We start from the raw sequence: 24,504 nt of genomic DNA on the forward strand, positions 1-24,504 counted from the left end.
TCTCTGAGCTTGGTTCTTTGCTTGCAAGAATTTCATTACTCAAGTACGGAACAGAATTAGAATATTACTGGAAGGGACCTTGGAGATCTTCTAGTCCAGCCCCCTGCTGAAGCAGGAGACCCTATACCAGGTGTGTCAAGCTTATGGCCCATGGGCCAGACACGTCATCTGGAAGCCATGCCCATCCCTTTGCCGGCAATGGCAAAATAGTCCCAATATGTCTCACAACGTCATGTGAAGTCGCAAGTTTGACATGTCTGCCCTATACCATTTCAGACAGGAGACTGTCCAGTCTTTTCTTAAAAACCTCCAATGATGAAACACCTACAACTTCTGAAGGCAAGCTGTTCCACTGGCCAATTTTTTGCACTGATAGGAAGTTTCTCCTTAATTGCTTCTCTCCTTGATTAGTTTCTATCCATTGTTTCTTGTCTTGCCTTCTGGTGGCTTTGTAAAATAAGTTGATCCTTCTTTGTGAAAGCCCCTCAAATACTGGAACACCATTATCATGTCACCCTAGTCATTTTTTTTCTCTAGACTATCCATATCCACTGGCCTCCCCCTCCCCTTTATAGGAGAATGGCAGAACCCAAATAACCTAAACACAATTTGAAATTGAGGGGATAGATAGATAGATAGATAGATAGATAGATAGATAGATAGATAGATAATAGATAGATAGATAGATAGATAGATAGATAGATAGATAGATAGATAGATAGATAGATAGATACCTTTATTAGGAGCAATTTAAATGGAAAAAGTGTGAAAATATCTAGTTCTCTAGAACCTACAACTGAGCGTAATGATACCAAAATAAGTGGATGGGCATAAGAAAGAAGTCCCTAAATTAGATCAGAAGTTTCAGATATGAGGTTGGAAAAATAAAATTTGTCTGAAGATGATTGCAGACTGAATGCATGGTCAGGTTGTTCCCAGAATTCTGTGATAACATAAAAAATGCTGCTAAACCCTTCCACTGTGTAAATAATAATAATAATAATAATAATAATAATAATAATAATAATAATAATAATAATAATAATAATAATAATAATAATAATAATAATAATAATAATATAATGTTGGAAGGGACCTTGGAGGTCATCTAGTCCAACCCCCTGCTCAGGCAGGAAACCCTATACCATTTCAGAGAAATGGCTGTCCAATCTCTTCTTATCAGTTAGTCTACTTCTTTTGTGGATGAAGCAAGAAAGCAAAATGCAGAACGTAAGAAGATTATGATCTTTCCATTACTGGAACACATGTTTATTGCACTGAGAACTAGTCACTTGAATTCCAATAACATAATAATCAGTTTTGGGTGTATGCACCAATTGAGCATTAAATTTACAAAATGCAGACTCTGTCTTTCCTAATATAGAAAAATATCTTCCTAAATAAAGTGCAGTTTAGTTACATAGGGAGGCAGTGGATGCATTCCCCTAGACAAGTGGAGTTGCCCGTATAAATTCAAGGGAATTGAAACAATACATCACATATTGCCTTTTTCATAAGGACTTTCATTAAAATACAATAGCCCTGTGCTGTAGTATTAACCTGGGAGATGAGATGAATTTTATATCATTTTATTTCTTTTAGATGTAAAATATTGCACGGTTCTCTGGGTAGCCAGTTTCTATGTAGCTGTTGTGGAAACATGACAACTGATCATTCAATATGATACCTTTGATGGAACTAGCTCTTGCTGTAATATAACAGTGTTTTACTGTTTAGATTTAATCATAAATAATAATGTGTGTGTATATATATATATATATATATATATATATATATATATATATATATATATATATATATATATATATATATATATATATGTGTGTGTGTGTGTGTGTGTGTGTGTGTGAAACACATTAATGTGGATTTCTGCACTGATCAGGCGATTGGACTTAATGGCTTATAAGGCCAATTCCAATACAGCTATTCTTAGATTCTGAGATTTCTTAGGGATTTATAATGCTTGACTGGAACATGAATTTTTATATTGCATCTTTTTGAACTGGAAAAGGATTAAGTTTCTGCCCTCTTCCAACTTTCTTTTTTCCCCCAGCAATGATCATCATAATAATTTATAAAGTAGTATAGATAGTATATCTAAGCCATGAATACATCTTGTACAGTTCCAGCAAGGAAAGACTGATAATGCAGAAAAAGCAAATCTGCATGGACTGCATATTGCATCAACATACTGCATCAACATTTTCATTTCAAATTCCCTTCCTCTCTATGTGTACCATGCGACTGGAGGGAACAGTGTTGTATAGCAGTGGTTATGAAGGCCCAGCAGACATTATATTTTTTGAGATTTCTCAGGAAACAACAACTGAATGAAAACCTGCTGGTGACCTTCTACCATTGCTCCATAGAGCAAACTCTCTCTGAGTTTGTTAAAGTCAGCTTTTTTGAAGTTCAAGACACTGGTTGGATTGTTTTCTGTTGCTAGTGTTTGCATTATATTAAATTCCAGTATGATGTGATCGCTTTTGCCCAAGGTTCTGATAACTTCTAATCCCTCTATCACTTAGTAAGAATTAAGTCTAGTATGGCTTTACGTCTAGTTCCCTTCTCCATCTTTTGGATGACAAAGTTGTCAACTACATTGGTTAGGAATCTGTTTGATCTCCCACTCACTGCAGAGTTTGTCTCCCAGTTGATATCTGGATAGTTGAAGTCTCCCATTACTACTGTGGTATGCTTCCTACATACATTTGTTAACTGGTTGCCAAAGTCTTCATCTATTTCTTCTGATTGGTTGGGTGGTTGATAATATATACCTATGGTAATGTCACTTTTTCCCCCTCTTTTATATTGACCCATATGCATTCTGGAGAGATTTTATCTTTGATCATGTGCATTTCTGTAGATATGTAGTGTTCTCTTACATATAGTGCAACTCCCCTTCCTCCTTTTGTAGACCTGTTTATTTTGAACAATTTGTATCCATTCATCAGTGCATTCCTTTCATGGGTTTTGTCTCAGCAGGTTTCTGTAATGCCAACTATGTCTTACCCTCCCTTGTGTACTATTGCTTCTAGTTTGTCTTGTTTGTTCCCTAAGCTTTGAACATTTGTATATAAGCATTTAAGATTTTTATGCCTGGCTGTGGGTATGTTTCCTGCATGTCCTGAATGTTGTTTGCTTTTTTTTTGTTCTTTTCTCTCATCTCTGCCCACCTCATTGTTTGATTTATAACCTTGGGATTTATGATTGGTTTTGCATTCTAGAGATTCTAAAGATTGGTCATCCTCCCCCCTCAATTTTAGTTTAAAGCCCTCCTGATGAGTTGGGTCAGTCTTTTCCCCTGTTTTCATGAGGTGCAACCCATCCCTTGCCAAAAGTTCTTCGCAAAGGAAATGTAGTCCATGATCCAGGAATGTGTTTATGTATCCGTGTGTCTGTGTATCTATGTATATCTATATCTATAAAAGTAAAACAGGTCCGATTATCTTAAATTATTCTTTATGAAGTTTCTCAAAGTGTACAGTGGTCACACTGTTTTTTTAGTCATAGGAATGTGATTAGAAAAGTTATGGACATGCTTAAAATGCACCCACATGGAATAATCAGCAATCATTAACCTCGTGAAATTCTGTTCTCTTTAATATAATTTTGTTTCCTTTGTAGAACTTCACACTTTTATTTTTTCAGAATAAGAAGACAGACCTCATGCTTATCCAAAGTTACTCTGAAAGGAACCCGATAGAGATAAGGTAAGGAAAACAAATGGCATTGTCACATAAACTGGAAAGCAAAATGTTACATTGTGCTTAAAAGTCATGGTGCAAGATCTTGAAAATTTAACCTTTGTGTAGATTATTCATGGGAACATATGCTTAGAAAGCTTTCTCATTGTGTCAGAGGACTACTAATAATAATCTCTCTGGTGAAAAATACATAATCACTCATTTATAATTCTTATCAAAATGAATTTTAAAAAAGCTTTCGGTCCTCCCTTCCCTCCAATGGCTTGAACATAAATCTAAAGGAATGACACATTTTTGGATTAACTTTTCAAATTCTATTCTGTTCCCACATCATCCCTAAAACAGAAAATAACATTACTTTTCAAAGCTGTACTATATCTCAAAAAAAAAACCAACTTAAAAGAGCCTTGGTGGAGCAGTGGGCTAATGCCTCCTTAAGTAACACCAGCTGCCTGCAATTAGTGCAGGTTCGCATCCCACCAGGCTCAAGGTTGACTCAGCCTTCCATCCTTCCAAGTTAGGTAAAATGAGGACCCAGATTGTTGGGGGCAATTAAGCTGACTTTGTAATAATGCCGCTTGGGGGGGGGGTGAAAGCCCTAATAAGCAGGCATATACATAGAATGAAGGCTATTGCTAAGCACATTGATTTGTGCTTTAGATTGTAAGCCGCCCTGAGTCTTTGGAGAAGGGCGGGATATAAATGGGATTAAAAAAAAATGTAGGATGATTTTTTTTCTGCTAAAATCATCTGTATGTTGAATCACAATGCGACAGATGTCTCTGACTATGAATGGCTGCTCCTCCATTGCCCCCACAGTTGATTGCAACCCTCTTCAATGCTCCACTACAACAGGCCACGGCCTCTAGCTGTAATTCATTTTGTTCAACCTGAGGCACTCATCCCTTTATTCTGATGAAGGGATCCTTCTTAGATCCTTTCTTAGAGGAACCCTTCTTATTTTCCTTCCTTTCCTTCTCTTTTCATTTAGGTGAAGCAATAAATAATGCAATGAGCAGCATTTGGTGTCTCTGAAGTGTGTAGATGAATATGTACAGTAGCTCTTCCTAGACCTGAGTTTAAACAGTAAGTAAGAACCACCACTGAAGTTTTTTTAAGAAGAAATTGGACAACCATTTGATATTGAGATTGGACAGCCATTTGTCTGAAATGGTAATAGGGTCTCCTGCTTGTTGGGGGCAATAAGCTGACTTTGTAATAATACCGCTTTGGGGGGGTGAAAGCCCTAATAAGCAGGCATATACATAGAATGAAGGCTATTGCTAAGCACATTGATTTGTGCTTAAATTGTAAGCCGCCCTGAGTCTTCGGAGAAGGGTGGGATATAAATGGGATTAAAATAAAAATAAATAAATAAAATAAAATAAAATAAAAGAGTTGGATTAAAAGACCTCCAGGGTTCCTTCCAACTCTTTTATTCTGTTAAAACAAATCAATTAATCCCAATGGAGACCACTTTCTATGTGTTGCCAAAGAATGCAGAGAAACACATAAATATGCATTAACATGCAATATTAAAGCAATTTAGAAAAGAGATGTTTGTTGGCAATTGGTTAGATCTCTTTGTGAAGTCCTTGCATTGCATGCAGAAAGATTTTGGCTCAGTTCTCGGGGATGAGAAAAATCTCTGCATTAGAAAGCTGTGAGCTGCCAGAGAAGGCAATTGTGGTAACAAGGGTAAGATTACCAATGGCTATACTTGACAGACTCTTAGAACATGGAAAGTGTTGATCCATTTCTCCAGTATTCTGGCAAAATTCACTGGAAACCCACAACTATTATTATCTCTTTTAAAATTGTAGAAATTAACTTGAATATGTATTTGTTTTAAATGTTTGTTAAGCATTCAGAATACACTTGCTTAGTCCCAGACACTGGACAAATCTTATTTTCTGTTTCAGCCTAGCCCAAGGCCATCTACAGGCAGTAGCCAGAGCAGTGGCATCTCATATTTGTGTAACCTTTTTGGCTTGCTAACAAAGAATAAAGGGAGACCGATATGATCATTTCAAACTTATTTGTTCTCATCAGTCAGCCATACCCTTCTGAGATTCGAACCTGGGCCGACTGCATCTTAAGCAGTTGTTTTAACCCCTAGGCCACAGGCTCTCTCTTTTTGTCTGTTAGCTGAGAAGCAAGGAAGATATGTGTTAAATGTTTGTTAAGCATTCAGAATACACTTGCTTAGTCCCAGAAACAGGACAAATCTTATTTCCTGTTTCAGCCTAGCCCAAGGCCATCTCCCTTTATTCTTTGTTAGCAAGCAAAAAAAAAATTACATATATATATATAATTATATATATATATATATATATATAATTATATATATATATATAATTTCAAGAAGCTTAGTTTAGCAGAACATGGGGAATAGCTAGAAAACTTGTAAGTTCTTTCATCTCTTCATTATCACTCAAACTTGATTTTCTGTTATTCCATTTCAGTGTTCTACAATGCTTTTACAAGCACAGTATGAGGAAGAAAGATTAGATAAAATCACACACAGATCACAGCTTCTCTTATTACCAAGTTTTAGGGCTAAAAAGGCCTGTTTTCCTCCTTTGGGAAAGAGTTTAAGTGCTTTTTGCACACAGCTTTCTAACCTTTCTGTGACTATATTCACTTCTAGCCAAGACTGCTGAGAGTTGGGGGAAAATGCAAGTAACAAATCTCAAGGATATCAGGTAGGATCTCTTTATCTGCCTCTTTTAATGTCAAGAAAATAGTAAAATGGTAAGTAATAGACCAGAATAGGAATAGTTACTACATATTATTTCTTGCACAGGGATATACAAAGTGTACATGTGTCACATTAAATAATGAATGAAAGGCTATGTAACACTCATAAAATATTTATGTGTTGTCTTTCAATCAAATGGGAAATAACCCAGCACCTGGGCTTTGCCAGGAGTATGCTGGTATAAAGAGAAAAAATACATTTTTTTTAAGCTTGAAAATTTGGCATAGCAACCAACAGATAAAGAAAATAATACTGTAATGCTTTTAGTTTTGGGGGAGAGACTGGGGCAGGGGAGGGAGATCAAGATGCATGCATATTTATAAATGGGAAAAAGAATTGCTCATCCTTTCCACATACAGGTAAGATATACTCGTTTACATATGCCTGGCAGAGTACAGAATGTCATAAATTAGAGGCTTTATCATTTGCCACATGAGTGCATGAAGCTTTATATAAACTGCTAGACAACACTTTGAACAACTATATTCTGAGGAGAACTTGAGGCCTAGTAAGTTATACAAGGCTGAGCAAAAACAGTAATGATTGATTCAGAAAAAAATAAAGAAGGGAAATAAAATGAAAATTGTCATCTGGTTTTTCTTTTCTTTTCTTTTCTTTTTAGGACAAGAAGAACACAAAGGTAGATACTTTCTACTTGATCATATATATCTGAAAATTCACAGCAGATTCAAATGACCCCATGGCTACCCATATTTTGCTTAACATTTCAAAATGGATTGACTATTTCTAGTTGAATACGGTTACTGGGACATATGCCAAATCAGTGATATTCTTGGTATGCGTAGTTAATATAGAAGTACAAAGAAATATCTATTCAATATCTGGGAATCCTTTAGGCAAAACAACTTGGTGACAGAAAGAAAAAGAGAAAGAGAGAATTTTTAAAATATAGAATTAAAATTAAATAGGTGAAACCTGACTCAAAACAGTAACTGTGAGAAAGGGACCTTGGAGTCCTAGTGGATGATCACTTGAATATGAGCCAGCAGTGTGCAGCAGTAGCCAAAAAAGCTAACACAATCCTGGATTGTATAAATAGAGGCATAGAATCAAGATCACATGAAGTATTAGTACTGCTTTATAAAACCCTAGTAAGACTACACCTGGAATACTGCAACCAATTTTGGTCACCATATTACAAAAAAAGATGTTCAGACTTTGGAAAAAATTCAGAGAAGAGCAACTAAGATGAGCAAAAGCCTGGAGACTAAAACATACGAAGAACGGCTGCAGGACTTGGGTTTGACTAGTCTAAAGAAAAGAAGAAATAAGGGTGGAATGATAGCAGTATTCCAGTATTTGAGGTGCTGCCACAAAGAAGAGGGAGTCAAATTATTCTCCACAGCACCAGAGAGTTGGAACAATGGTTGGAAACTGATCAAAGAGAGAAGCAACCTGGAATAAAGTAGAAATTTCCTAACAGTGAGGACAATTAACCAGTGGAATAGCTTGCCCCCAGAAATCGTGGACGCTCCATCACTGGAGATTTTTAAGAAGTGACTAGACAGTCACTTGTCTGAAATTGTATAGGTCCTCCTGCTTGAGCAGGGGGCTGGACTAGAAGACCTCCAAGGTCCCTTCCATCTCTATTCTATTCTATACTAAGGATTAAAAGATTACATTACAGTGAAGAGCTTAATAAACATAGAGAAACTAAATGGGAATTGGGGAAAGCTGGAAGGATTCAGTCTTTATCCAGCCATACTATGTACTGGCTCCTGTTCCTATTGCACATCAGAGTTATTCCAATTTTTTCAGTGATACCTCTTGCTGTGCAACAAGAAATGCCAGGCTCTGGCCAGATGGGGCCAATTCCCAAGAGTGGTGCATCCCAGGCAAAAGGCAATGCTATTCACAGGTTTTCCATGCAGAACACTCATGCTGACAACACTCTCACTACTAAATGAGGGGATGTCGCAAAGACATCTGCTCCAGAACAGAACATTTCCTGTGAGCTCTGCTTGAGATGGTACTCATTTATCTGAGTCTGCCAAGAACAGCAGATACTCCCTTGCCAATCCACAAGATGCATGGGCAATGAGAACATTGAGAGATCCATCTGACACAGCTTGCATAAAACAGAATCAGCTCTTTGAGCGTTAAAACTTAGCCACTCTTGAACTAGTACATGAGACACTCAACACATTTTTTTGGCAAGTGATTGTTGGCCACATTTGATAAACCAGAATTTTGAAAAGTGATAATGTCACCACTTAGACAGGACTGCAAAATGCTCTACTGGAAGCATCTGTGATCCCAGATACACAAATGTGATGACATTCTTGAGAGGGACACTTGACATAACAAGCATCAGCTCTATTCAACTTTGAATTGTCAGCAGATGTTTAGCTTCAATAAATTAATAAATTGTGAATTAGAACATGTATAAAAAACAGAAACAAAGTTTTTATTTAGTTAAAAATAATATTTTTCAAGAATATATATTGTGATACTGAAAAACACAGAGCAGGGAATATTCATTTCAGAAATAGCTTTTATATTTGCCTATGTCACATTTTAAATTCTAAGCACTTAAAAGGCAGGGAACAGCCTTCTGCTTTTCTGAAAAGCAGGGGCTGAATTTATTTTCCACCTTTACATGAACTTCAGGAGGCAAGACTTTTAGGTTGGAAAGTCTCTTCCCTTCACAAAATCCCCTCTCTTGATGATCTTCCAGTATGAAACAAGAGGCATTACTCACTACTTTTTTTCCAGACAATTTCAGTTCAGCCTGGGCAAAGGAGAGAACTATCATTTTCCATGTTGACCTTCATGGCAAAAGGCTATCAGTGCAGGTTGGAAAATATCTAGTTAGTTCCCACTGTTGCTAGAAACAGAGTATCTACAGAATTTTGCATCTTCACTCTTTGGGGAATCAGCTCTCACTCAACCTGAAGTACTTTCACTTATTCACTGGAAAAAAATACAAGTCTGTCAAAGCATCTAATGTCAGTGGGAAGGAGAAAGAGTCCCACTTAAAGGTGTCATGTAGGCCAGATAAGGCCTATGGACTAGAGCAGTGGTGGCGAAACTTTTAGAGACCGAGTGCCCAAACTGCAACCCCAAACCCACTTATTTATCGCTAGGTGCCAGGTGGGCATGGCCCACTGGGTGGGTGTGACTGTGGTGGTCATGGAAGATTGAGTGGGTGTGGCCAAGGTGGGTGTGGTCACCTCAATGTTGCTTGTGGGGAGGGACACCTGTGGAGGGTGGGCAGGGTTGGGGAAGCTCCAGGAGGTCTCTGGCAGGTCGGGCGGCAGGCAGGAGACTCATCCTGTGGGGTGATGCCATTGCCATGGGGCAAGGCAAGGGCTGGGGCAGCTGCTGCCTGACACCATTGGCCCCCACAAACAGAGGCCAGTGAGCGCATGGGGGCCAATGGTGTCCGTCACTAGCCACAGCCTCCCGGCCCCTCAACAGGCACACTCTGGGGCTGCGCAGCCCATCGCCAAAGAAGCCAACTTTAAGATGGATGGTCGGCCAACAGCTGAGAAGGTGATGCAGTGGGTCGTGCCTGGGAAAAGGAAAGCATTCGAGGCCAGGAGGGACAGGATGGGGGGGAGGGAAACCAGCTGTGCCAGGATGCATTCAGCCACGTGGGACCTCGGTGAATTAGCAGGCGGCTGGTTGAAGAGGGACACTTGCTACCTCTGGGGCATGGCACAGGTACCCACAGAGAGGGCTCTGAGTGCTGCCTCTGGCACCCGTGCCATAGGTTCACCACCACTGGACTAGAGTTTCCTGACTCCTGCTACAGATGACAGAGGTATTATAACTGGTGGCAGCACCTAGCAATTTTACCCATTTTAAATACCGTATTTTCCGGCGTATAAGACGACTTTTTAACCCATGAAAATCACCTCAAAAGTTGGGGGGTCGTCTTATACGCCCAGTCGTCTTATACGCCGGAAAATCAGTGTCTGGCGTCTGGCGGGAGCCGGCAGGGCATTCGTGCGCGCGTGTGCAGGATTGCCCTGCCGGCTCCCACCAGATGCCCTTCCCTCTTGAGGCAGCATCGCTCCCTGGCTCCTAAGGAGTCCTCGGGAATGCTGCCTCAACTGTCCTGCATTGCCCCCATTCGTCCTCCTTTCCAATTATCCAAATCCTCCTTTGCTTCATGAATTAAGGCTAAGCAACGTGGAAGGGAAGCGGTATTAATTACACATTAAGGCACCCGGAGTGATGCTCGTCTCTGCCTCATTTTATTTCAACAATCTGTTTGGGGGGGAGGGGTAAGTATCGAAAGGTCATCCCATTCACCAATGGTTTATTTGGACACGAATCTGCGTATAAACATAAACCCACCTTATCCTACAGCAGTTACAAGCACCCAAAGTAGGAATTCAACAACGATTATAGAGATCTCTCCAAGAGGGAAGAGAACAACATTAACCCCTCCCACCCTCTCCCCTCGGACGCGCGACTACTCTTCCCCCGCTAGCAAAGAAAGCGCTCCTGCTCAAGTAAGCCCGCCGGCAGTTGGAAAGGGAAGAGTCAGAGGGGCGTCGAAGGCAAACGTGCGTGCAGGCTCTGATTGGTGACTTCTCGTGCAGGCACCCGAAGGCCGGAGCCAAGTAGGCCGTGGGGCTTTTTGTCAAGGAAACGCCTCTGTTTACAGTTGTTGCGTCCTTCTCTGCTTCCACCGCAACCGCCTTCTTTTCTCTCCCCTTAGAAGACTTGCACGTTTTCGCTGTCCACGTCTAGTTCCAGGCAGGCGAAGAGTCATGCCTGTATGCCGGAAGGTGAGAGGGCTCTGCCGTCGTGTCCTCGGCGAAAGGCTCTCCCCTCTTTTCCTAAGAAGCTTTAAGCTCTAGACAAACTCTCGGCTTCCATTCTTTATCTCTCCTCTCCTCTCCTCTCCTCCCCCCGCACATCCTTGGTATTGGCCATTGTATTATGGTCATTTCAAGAGAAGCGCCCATTGTTGCCGCTTCGGGGGTTTGTTCTGTCTTCATCAGGAAATAATTTGGGTCGGCAGCTGCTGGTTGTCTCGCAAACCCTCACAGGACTTCCCTGCCGGCTCCTGTCCGACGCTCTTCCCTCTTGAGGCAGCATCCCTGAGGACTGCTTAGGAGCCAGGGAGCGATGCTGCCTCAAGAGGGAAGAGCATCTGGTGGGAGCCGGCAGGGCAGTCCTGCACACATGCGCACTCCCCAGCTGCTAAGGAGCAGCCGGGGAGTGCGCGCATGCGCAGGACTGCCCTGCCAGCTCCCGCCAGCCTGCCCTGCGATTTTCCGGCGTATAAGACGAAAAATCTTTAAAATCACCTCAAAAGTTGGGGGGTCGTCTTATACGCCCAGTCGTCTTATACGCCGGAAAATACGGTAAAGGATTTCCTGGTAGTCTCCATCGAGGAATTAAAATCCCAGGAAACCTCTTCTGAACTGACAAAATGAACATGTCCTTCTAATTCAAAAGGCATTGTCCTTAAATAATTAATGCCTTTCCCCCAAACAATATCTGTTTGGGAAGACTCTACACATAACAAAGTGTTGGTATTGTTGGGAAACAATATTTTTATTTTAAACAATATTTTTATTTTAAACATTTGCAGAAGGGCTCCACTCACAACACTATTTTCACTTTTGGCATTGGCCCATCCAACTGATACACAAACCTGAGATCTCCATTCAAAAATGGTAAGAAAGTCCCCTGAATTTATGATTTAACGAAAATAATCCTCAGCAAGTGACAGCAAGTGTCAGGGCTTGAAGGTCAACAGGGTCAATTCTAGTTACTACTTGGATTTGAGACAGCAGTAAACATCAGGACTAGACCTGAAGGCTAAAAACATCCCTGAAGAAGATAATTATGAACCCCTCCCTATTGCTGTCAAGAAAATAACTTGGGCATTTCTCTAAGCTTTGTTCTCAACTAAATGAAACAGTGGAGGTTGCCATAATGGAGAAAACTTGACCAAAAAACCTGCCTGTTTACTCAATCTGCTTTCCTGCAGTTGACTGATGATGGGAAAGTTCAAACCCCTTCTCTCTTTTCTTACAATGTATCCATAAACATTCCTGGATAGTGCCTCCAATATGAAACACTTCCAAATACAAGTCTGCCCCCTACCAGACTTTCCCCCTTGGGGAAAAAATGTTTGCTATGAAATAGGACACAAGACCATTCTGGAATTCCTTTGTGCAGCCTAAAAAGAAAAAGCTGAGTGTTTAGTGTTACCTCAGCATAAAATGAGCTAAGGATGTAATTGTAGCACCCTTAGTAGAGAGACAATCCAGTTCACTTATCAGTAAGCATACTTTGAATTATTGCGTTCCCACTGGGATGGAGGAGGTTGGGCCTATTGTTTTTCAGAACAGTCAAATCTGAGAGGGAAAAAACGATGCAAGTAATTAGGGTTTCCTGGCCATGAGGCTGATTTCCTCAACCATTGTTTGTAATCAGGCAGGAAACCTCTTGGCACAAGTTCCGCAGAAGCCCACCAGGTAATTGTGTCAGCTTTATCACTTCCTGAGCAAATGTGTATAGGATGTAGCTATACAAACAATCAGATTTTTCAACCAAGCTCCCTTTCAGAGCAGAAGATGAGTGAGAATTTAACATTTTGATGACTGCTTCAATATAATCAACTGGCTGGAAATCAGCCAGAACACTAATGGGCAACACAATGGACAGACTGGTGAGGCTGTTGTTTAGTTTGTAATGAGGAAAAAAAAAAGAAGGTAGGAAAGTGTATGCCAACTGGCATTTCCAGCATATAGTCTCTTTAATAAGGCCTGAACATTGTGACAGAACTTGAAAAGACTGGGTGTTTACTTTTTTCTTTAAAAAATGGTTCTGGCTTTTTAAAAGAATCTTTACAAACAGCACAATGATCTGGATTTGGATTTAAGCCATTTCCATTGAGCAAATTAAATACCTATATCTAATTTCCAATGCCCTGTGATGCAGATATGGCAGGGTATATTAAATCTACAACATACAATTGTGAGGGCATCAGTCCTGTGTTGCTGCAGGCATGAACTGGTGATCTGCAGCCTTTAGACTAATTATATGTGGCTCTTGGACCAATTTCAAAAACACTTTGTAAGCAATCAATTCAGATCTCTGTCAGAAACAATCTATCCCTTCTGCATGAGGAAGAAGAGAGAAAACAATGGGGTACGTGATACTGGAAAGTGGGAAAGTAAAAGAGAGGAAAAGAAAATAGTGCCTTTTTGTTGTTATTCTAACCTAGACATTGCTTGAACCAGCACTTAATGGTATGCAATGCAACCCCAACAGATTACTACTTTAGAATGTGTGCTGCCTCCAACATTTTAAAAATAAAATGAAGACCACATCTGTCTTATTGGAGTGGACTAATGATCTAGTGCAGGGGTAGGCAACCTTGGCTCTTTTATGATTCGTGGACTTCAACTCCCAGAATTCCTGACCAAGCATGGAAGTTGAAGTCCACGAGTCATAAAAGAGCCAAGGTTGCCTACCCCTGATCTAGTGTAACCTTGTGTATCATGACAGAATAAGTCAAACTTCCAAGTTTATAAAGATGGTGGCCAAATCTGTAAATAGCATTGTGGAGTAGCATCTGATATAAAAAAGCAAAGCAAAGGGGGGGAAAAACATAGTTGATGACAGAATGATGAAGTCCATTTTTTGGGTAACAAAATTGTGTAGTGTTTTATATGTCACTGCTGATAACACTATCAATACTGATACACTAAACAATTTTGGTACCACAGTATGAATGACTGTTTCCTATTGTAATAACCTATATTTTAAATTATGATCCTTAAAGAAGATCTTCTATATGCCAGCCCTAACAGCTAGAATTTAGGGTCATGATCACAAAGAAACAACCTTTGTTATACTGACAACTGCTATAACATTCATTTATCAGATGCAGCAATTCTTCAGGTATGAGATTGCTCTCATTATCTATTTTTAACATGGTTTAAACTTTTATTTCTCTTCTAATTATTTATAATTATTAATTTTTATCTTTATTATTTAATACATTATTTACTTATTTATTTAGTATTTATATTTAACCTTTTAGTACTGGTTTCTATCCATTTATGGATGTTTTCCCCTCTCCCAATATTTTTAGATAACTGTTTCCTTTGTATTTTTGCTTTTGTTCTTGTTGGGAAATAGAATGCCAAAGTTGGAAATAGAAAGGAGAAAATTGTGGGTGAATTGGATGCCTAGGAAATTGAAATGAAGTAGAAGAATGACTTATCAAAATCATGCAAGTACAAAATGGTTTCCCCTATTTCATAGATTCTCTATGAAAAAGGAAAACTGGAGATTGAAGAAGTAGGATAGAAAGAGTATTGATGTTTTCGAACATTGGTTTTGAGTGTCATGCATAGTCAAGAAAACAAACAAATTGATCATAGAATGAATCAAATCAGAGGCAAAAATAACCAGCTCAGTTATCATACTTTGGACCTAATATGCAAATTCTTAGCTCTCTGAGAAGATGTATCAAAAGAGAAAAGTGTGATTAGCAACAAGATGGATGGACTCAATTATGGCAGCAATGGAATTTTCATTGGGAAACTTGAAAGACCAAGTTGGAGAAAGATTCTTCTGAAGAAAATCTGTCTCCGTGGTTGCTAAAAATTGACACCAAACTTGATGGATTACCACCACCACCATTATCATGATCATGATCATCATGATCATCATCATCATCATCATGATCATGATCATCATCATCTCATCTACATATTAAGAAATGAACTAATTTAACAAATTATTCTGGACCAAACTAGATATAATATATCATAGGATACCCTTTCTTTGTAACAAGTCACTGTCATATGATGACTGTCTTGAATAGGACTGTGTCAAATAAACTTTAAGGTTTTATTTCTGGTCATCAAAACTAGATCCGTTTTGGATCTAATATTCACAATGGAAAGAATCTATCTGTGTATATGTATGTGTAAACTGAAATCCACTGGGCAGCTACTTGTTTTCTTAAAAAGGAAAAAAAAAAGAATCCAAATTCTAAAGAAATGAACAATGTCACATCTAGTTTGGCCCAAGGGTGATCATGAACAGAAAACCATCCTTTTGCTTCTCTGAACCTGTTCACAAAGGACTTAACTTTCTTCCTGATCAATTCCTTGATGCAATTCAATTATCAAAACCACATTCTCCACTGGGGGGACCTGCCCTATTTGGCCACAAGGTGTTTTTATTCCTTTGAGAGCAAAATTGGAATGCTGCTTATAATTGAGATCCATTACTTTAGTCTGCCCAGAGAACCTCAGGCACATGTAATGTTATCCTCCTTGAAATGGACGCAAATGTTATCAAAATAAACCTGTCAAACAGTCACTCGTTCTCCCACTCCCTTCTGCTGCCATTCCTAACAATTAGTCCAACTGAAAGAGTAGACTGGTTCTGATTGAAGAAAAAGGAGGGGGTAACAGGAAGAATGGAAAAGCCCTCAATTAAGCTGAACAAGATTGAGATGGAGTTTTATATTTAGATGGCATTTTAAGTTCTGTGTTGTTATTGAATCCTGCATTCAATTACACTTCAGCTGCGCTGTTAATGATCTCTTACATAAATATACTGTATCCAGGGACAAGTGTAAGGTGGTTCTCAAGAGGTCATTCTGTTTGCAAAAACAGATAAGATGCAGTGTTGGTTCAAGCATTCTGGTTAACTCGACTTAAAAAACAACACAGTTTGGTGAACCTTTTTCTTCACGCAATATACATTTGTTAAAATGTATATTGTTAAAATGGTATATGGGCTTTAAATTGTCACACATCCTGGAATATTTTCTTGTTTAGCCCCAGATATCAAGACATATTAGTTGATTATTCTAATGGAAGTCAAAGATATTAGTGCTCATAATGAATGACTTTATTTTAGAGCAAAGTTTCTCAACTTCCTGCAATTTTAAGTTGTGTGTGCTTCAACTCCAATTCTGGGAATTTAATTCTCAAAGTTATTGAGATTGAGAAATACTGTTGTAGAAGAACTGTGAACTTTATTGTTCTTAAAGATACAAAGAGTGTGAACCTACTAGATCAGGGGTGTCAAACTGTTGGCCTGTGGGCCGGTTGCATCATATGGATGACATGCTCATCCCAGCTCTGGCAATGCAAAACGTTGTGATACGTCATGCCATGTCACGTGACGTGGTGAGTTTGACACCCGTGTATTAAATGGTTTACTGATCATAGTATATTTATTTATTTTATTTATTAATGGGACTTATATCCCGCCCTATCTCCCAAGGGACTCAGGGCGGCTAACAACAACAAAAATTAAAGGTCTCTGTACAGTAAATTAAAATTTAAAATTGAAATAAATTAAAGATTAGAGTTAAAATTGTAAACATAATTAAAATCCCTGTCAGTCCAGGTCAGCCAGGTGGAAAATGAGTGTTTTGAGGCCGCGGCGAAAGGACCGGAGATCTTGGGCCATCCGAAGCTCAGGCGGGAGCTGGTTCCACAGGGCTGGCGCTCCCACAGAGAAGGCTCTTCCCCTGGGGGTCGCAAGCCGACATTGTCTAGCCGACGGTACCCTGAGGAGGCCTTCTCTGTGTGAGCGTACTGGGCGATGGGAATTCGTTCCCGGCAGCAGATGGTCCTGCAAGTATCCCGGGCCTAAGCCATGTAGGGCTTTAAAGGTAAGTACCAGCACCTTAAATCTCACCCGGAGGGCAACCGGTAGCCAATGCAGCTCACGCAGGAGGGGTGTAATATGGGAGTATCGGGGTGCTCCCATCACTACCCGTGCAGCTGCACTCTGCACCAGTTGAAGCTTCCGAGTGGTCTTCAAGGGCAGCCCCATGTAGAGAGCATTGCAGTAGTCTATATGGGAGGTAACGAGTGCGTGGGTGACTGTACGTAGGGCATCTCGGTCCAGAAAGGGGCGCAACTGGTGTACCAGGCAAATCTGGGCAAATGCAAATATGAATTGTAAGTACTGCTAAATGTTAACTATGGTTAATATAGTTTAATGATTTGGTTTTGTTTGTTAAATTTTATTCTGGTTTTTAATTTTTGTGAGCTGCCCAGAGTTACTGTTAGCCCTGTGACATAATCTAGACAAAAACCAAAAACAGGAATACTGCTTTCATCTTTATTGTATGATTATGGTAACAGAATCCTTTTTTTCTAATTAAAGAGTTTTACAAAAACAAAATTTTACAATATATCCCCAAATCCCTCCCACCAAAAACAGAATCTTATAAGACTAAATTTATTATTTATTTTATTTTATCCCACCATAATTATTTTTATAAATTATTATTTATATTTTATTTTTATAAAATAAATTTATAAAATTATTTTTATGAATAAACCAAAGTGGGGAACATACCTAATATTCCTTCCTTCTCCTATTTTCTACACAACAATCTTATGAGATGGGTTGGGCTGAGAAAGAGTGACTGCCCAAAGTCACCTAGCTGGCTTTTGTGCCTAAAGCAGGATTAGAACTCAGTCTTTCTTCCCTCTTTTCTTCTTTTCTCTGGAAAATTAAGGAAGGTCTCTTCAGAAATGTGTCCTTTTTCATTCTGTGGACTGAAATATATTTTACACATCAGTTGTCCAGCCTCCAATCTTTCCTGAAGTCATTTGCACAAACCATTACTGTATAGTCAATTATGGCTAATGGGAAGCTGTACAAAATGACTGAATGAATGAATGAATGAACACATTCATGCAAATTAATAATGAATATGAAGAATATGGTGATTCTCCCTTCTAATTGTTCATTTAAGTAGGGCAATTATATGAAGCTTTTTGCAAAGACTATCTGGGTGTACTATGTATAAGTTCGTACAGATTCAGTGGGCTATTTCACAAAAGGCAACATTCCTTATGCAATCGTACCATTAGACATACCTTATGAAACATTAGTTTGGTCCTCATCTTCAAGTACATTACCCAGTTCTCCCTACATGTTTTTAGGCAAAATCCAGTAAATACCTCCCCACTACAACCTATGGATATGAAAATCCCACATGAAATCAAATAGATGTTGCCTAACTTTAACATTTTGTTATTTCTTGTCTGTATATGGAGGTGACATACTCTGAGTGATGTTTTGATGGCAGCAATATAATAAATGCTTTATAATGAACCTAGCTTTCTACTATACAATTGAAGAAACTGTTTTTTTTAAAAAAAAATGAGGGAAAGACATACAAAATAGGCATAGTCCTTCCATTAAGGAGAAGACATGTGTCCAGGTGGCAGATAATAGAATGTGGTGCATATATATTCTTACCTGATACGTCACAAACTATTTTATCATTTTCAGTTGTAGTGAAGAATGTGTCACCACAACTGAATGTGGAAGTTTTAAAGAAGAGACTGGACAGCCATTTGTCTGAAATGGTATAGGGTTTCCTGCCTGAGCAGGGGGTTGGACTAGATGACCTCCAAGGTCCCTTCCAACTTTATTATTATTGTTACTGGATCGAAGAAAATTTCAGATAGCAATAGCAATAGCACTTAGACTTATATACTGTACTGCTTCACAGTGCTTTACAGCCCTCTCTAAGCGGTTTACAGAGTCAACATATTGCCCTCCAAAAATCTGGGTCCTCATTTTACTGACCTTGGAAAGAATGGAAGGTTGAGTCAACCTTGAGCTGATGAGACTCAAACTGCCAAACTGCTGGCAGCCAGAAGTCAGCAGAAATAGCCTGCAGTACTGCATTCTAACCACTGAGCCACAATCTAACTACCTTTTGTATGTTGAACAAGAGAGGTTGAGTTTCACTCAGAGTCAAATCTCTCAGGCAAACTCCAATAGATGTTGGCCATTTATTAATTAATAAATTAAGTGACTTTAGGTGGCAGACAATAAAAACAATCATAAAATCAAAGTATTAAAACAAGTACAATTGAAAGACATCAAAATATTAATAAGTTAAGAAAATTGTATTTATTTATTAAATGGTATATGGGCTATTATATAAACATGTTGTCAATCACTAGCTTGAGGGCGTCCTCAGATTTTGTGTTCTTTATGCCTAGTGCCTGGAGCAGAACCGTGAAAATACAATTCAGTTATTTAAAAAGTAAAGGATTTCTTGAGGAAGTGTTTTATGTGAGAGCAAGATACAGAAAACCATTATTACTCAGTAATATTCAAGATTATTTGTATTGTATATTGTCAGCTATCCCAGTAGGTTCAAATTGACTCTGTTTATCAGATATTTGTCAATTGACCATGGTTTCTTCAATAAATGGAGCTCACAAAAACAAGTATAAAAATAACATCAAATGTAAACATTCTAGTTCACTTTAATTTTAAATATCCTAAAAATGTCAAATCATTAATGGTGCAGAAAAGATAACTCACTCCTAGATTTTTCTAATATTGCATTTGAAGAATTGTAAGGAGGAAGAAGGACTCACTGGAGAAGAGCCTAATGCTGGGAAAGATTGAGGGCAATAGAAGAAGGGGACGACAGAGAATGAGGTGGCTGGATGGAGTCACTGAAGCAGTAGGCGTGAGCTTAACTGGACTCCAGAAGATGGTAGAGGACAGGAAGGCCTGGAGGAACATTGTCCATAGGGTCGTGATGGGTCGGACACGACTTCGCAACTAACAACAACAACAACAAGGAGGAAGAATCACCCCAATTTCCAAATAGATCAATAACTTATTTGCTATTGTGCTTCATCAACTGGGCTGTAATTTTTTAATATTTTCTTTCTATTATCTTTTGTAAGCTTATTCTCATTCTCTCTCTCTCTCTCTCTCTCTCTCTCTCTCTCTCTCTCTCTCTCTCTCTCTCTCTTTCTCTCCTTTGAATTAGTTTTTGACTCTTGGTGAGTGCCTGAGCTAGTTCCTGAAGTATTTTGGGGGCAAGATTTTAGAAGTGCTTTGCCATTGCCTTTTCCTAGGATTGATTGATTGGCCCAAGTTCATCTGGCTGGCTTAGTGTCTAAAGGGGCACCAATGCTCAGATCCAGTTTCTAGCCTGATATGATGGTCCTATTGGGAGCTGGTTCAGATAATAAAGATGAGCCCGAACCAGGGCCATCAGACAAGGGTAGCATGAATCCCCAGGAGCACCTAAAAAGCTTGGGGGCTGAAGAAGTTGAGGTCCAATATCTATCTGGCATTGGGGGAAGTGGTTGACTGGATGGTCAGCTGCCTGCAGTAGCAGAAAAAAGAGTATCAGTTGCCATTGGTTAGCATTGGTGGCAACAATCACCTCTGATGAGGAACAGCTGCCTCAACCACCCAATCCATGGATGTGAAGATAGGAGCATAGGGAGGTATAGAGGAGGTTGGCAAGGTTACTCAGGAGGAAGCAGCCTGGTCCCTGCTAATGAGAAACACCAAGGTTGGAGTGATTTAGCCAGGTGGGGGAAAGGTGCATTTGTCGGAGGCAACTGATTGTTTCTTCAATGCATTCTCTTCAATTTTGTGAAATTTGGACCCTGCTTCATAGATGTCTGATCTTGATTTGGCTTTGTGGTCTTTAGACCTTGTTTTGTCGACTTCAGACTTTGTACTTATCTTGTCAGTTACAGACCCTGCTCTGTGGAGTTTGGACTTTGTTCTTGCCTTGTGAATTTTGGACTTTGTCTTGTTTTGTGGATTTTGGAACCTGCTCTGTGGACTTCAGACTTTGCTCTTGCCTTGTGGAATTGCAGACTTTGCTCTCATGGATATAAGACCTTGTCCTTGGAATTGTGCTTTCACGGCTTGTGGGGAATTGCTCTTAGAGAAATTGGGGCTCGACTTAACCAACAAACTATGAAAAATTTTAGGGGCTGTCAGGTTGTTTTGGGGAACTGCTTAATTCATGTACAGTTGTGCAAGAAACATTATATTAGCACCTACTACCTTTTGCGTGACTTGGGTCAGAACACCTGATGCCTTAACCACTATACCAAACTATTTCTCTCATAGCTGACTACTCATTTAAAAAAATGTATCAGTTTCCAAATCCAACATCTTCAAGAGGTTCGATACAAAACTCAAAAGATTATTCTACCTTGGACAGATACCCACTTGTCTTTAGAGCAGCTTATTAGTATTTATGCCCTTTCATTCAGTTCATTTTTATCCAGAGCAAATGTTATTTATTGTGAAATAAGCTGGCCTTGCTCCTGTTGAAAGGAACAATGCAACAAATCACAAATTGAATGACAAAAAAAATGTGGGATAGGATCTTAGTAACTCTCAGAATAATATATTTGGCATTCCTGTGAATGGATGAGAGATAAACAAAGTACTACTTTGAAGACTTTCACTGAAAGCAATTGCACTAAAATGATTTGGCGAGCAGAGTTCATATTTTAAAGCTGAAAATAAAGATATATGAGCAAAACCTATTCCAGAAATTGTATTAATTCAATAAAATATTGATTTTAATTTGCTGAAGAAGTTCTCTTTAACTTCCTTCAATCCTTATAAATTTATAACAGGAAAGCAAAGGGTTAAGTCAGTATTAAAATTAACTCCTAATCATAGGTAATTATTAATAATTGGTGTGCACTGCTCAGAGTCACTTTGTGTTTGATTGGGAGTCATAAGTGTGTGAGATGGGCAGCCATATAAATGTGCATAATAGATAAATAAATGAAAAGGCTCTGGATGAAGAAGAAGAACTTTCCACAAATTTGAAAAAAGAAAAAGATGGAGGAGAGCTATTTTTAAGGGACTGTGCTCTGTAGCTTGAAGGCAACTTAGGGGAAGCCCTTGTCTTTGTGAACGCTGGACCTCAGAAAGTATGTCTTCAAGAGAGTCTTTTCTAATGTCTTTAATGTCTACATATGTCCAATTCTATTGTATTTATTCTAGGATTTGTCTAATTCTAGACTGAAACTGGACAGCTCACAATAAAACAAAACAAAGAAAGAAATACAATAAAGATTGAAAAGAGGAACAAGATATCAAATCCAGCCACTCAACCATGACAGAAAACACAAAGAAACCATCCATTCTCCACAATTAAAAGAGATTACATCCCAAATGTAAAGAGCAAAGGAGACATTCCTCAGCACTCATGGATAGTTGTCTCTCAGGTAGCTCTTGAACCCAACAAAATATTCTGTGGATGAAATCTCTTGCTGGGTTCCATCAACAAGAGCTGGAGAAGAGGCCTCACAACAAACACAGCAACAAGAACCTCCCATCAGTCAAGAACTAGAACACTATTCACTAATTACTGGCCTCTTTAGAGAGCATCCTCCCCCCCCCAGAACTAGATTAGTCCAAGGGATCTGAGCCAGCCACACCCCTACAAACCCAATGTTCAGAGTAGTGGCAAGGAATGAGAGGCTACATGTAGTTGCCTCATATGTCTGCCATGTAGCAATTGGTTCTCCAAACCCTATAGTCTACCACACCATCTTCCACCAATGAGACAATTCCTTGAATACTGCTGTCTTCAAAGATCCTGTTAGCCCTGGTGCATGGGTCGGCAACCCGCGGCTCCGGAGCCGGATGCGGCTCTTTGAGCCATCTCCTGCGGCTCCCAGCCGCCCGGTGCACGCGCACCTCTTCGAACGGGCAGTGGTGCGTGTGCACCTCTTCGAATGGGCAGTGGTGCGCGCGCACCTCTCCAAATGGAGAGTGGCACTGCCTGTTTGGAGAGGTGCACGTGCACCTCCCCAAACCTTTGAAGAGGTGCGCGCGCACCTCCGCGCGAATGGGCAGCGGCGCCGCTCTTTGGGAAAGCTGCCGCGGCACGTTTGCAGGCTGCCGAAAGCAGCAGCTCTGCAAACGGGCCGCGGCAGCTTTCCCAACAAGCGGCATCGCTGCCCATTCCGAGAGGTGCGTGTGCACCTCTCCAAACGAGTGGAGGTGCGTGCGCACCTCCCCAAACCTTTGGAGAGGTGCGCGCGCACCTCCGCGCAAACGGGCAGCGGCGCCGCTCATTGGGAAAGCTGCCGCAGCACGTTTGCAGGCTGCCGAAAATGGCAGCTCTGCAAACGGGCCGCGGCAGCTTTCCCAACAAGCGGCGCCGCTGCCCATTCCGAGAGGTGTGCGTGCACCTCTCCGAATGAGCGGAGGTGCACGCGCACCTCCCCAAACCTTTGGAGAGGTGCGCGCGGACCTCCGCGTGAACGGGCAGCGGCGCCGCTCTTTGGGACAGCTGTCGCGGCACGTTTGCAGGCTGCCGAAGGCGGTAGCTCTGCAAACGGGCCGTCGCCGTCGTGGAACCGGGAACCAGTTCCATCACACATAAAAAAAAATGGCAACCGCGTGTGTCCGCGCATGCGCAAGAAAAACCCGTTTTGCGCATGCGCAAAATGTTTTTTGCGCATGCGCGTGCATGGACGCATGCACGCGGCTCCCACTTTTCTTGATGTGTGATGGAACCGGTTCCCAGTGGCTCTTTTCCTTTTTCAGGTTGCCGACCCCTGCCCTGGTGGATGCACTGAACTCACCTCACCAGTCCAGGGCTGGCTAGGCTCATTAATGGATGATCATCTCAGGCCTCCAGCTTCTGAAATTAGCATCACCAGCTCCCAGGGCACTTGGGCTACCTAAATCTCCAAAGTTTCTTCAATTGTTTCTGGTTCCAGTGATAACTGTGCAGCTTGCAGCCCCTACACCCAGCACACACACACACACACACACACACACACACACACACATTTTCCCTACAGTAGACAATGCTCCAGATGTTCCAAGAGCTTTGTGTCATAGCAGGGTGTTGGTAAGTTGTATGAAAACCTATCATCTCCTCTCTCACTGGAAAGGGTAACTCCCACATCCACAGTGATTGTGGGACATAAAAAAACAAACATAATAATAATAATAATAATAATAATAATAATAATAATAATAATAATAATAATAATAATAATAATAATAATAATAATAATAACAACAACAACAATAACAATAACAATAACAATAACAATAACAATAACAATAATAATAATAATAATAATAATAATAATAATAATAATAATAATAACAGAAAAACACTGCACCAAGCCCTAACTTAAACCACAACCCTTCCAGTCATTTTATTCAGTATCAGGTTATCCTGAGACAGATAACCAAATCCAG

Source organism: Vipera berus (assembly GCF_964194415.1).
Source record: "Vipera berus genome assembly, chromosome: 1".
In the NCBI taxonomy this organism is placed as follows: Eukaryota; Metazoa; Chordata; class Lepidosauria; order Squamata; family Viperidae; genus Vipera; species Vipera berus.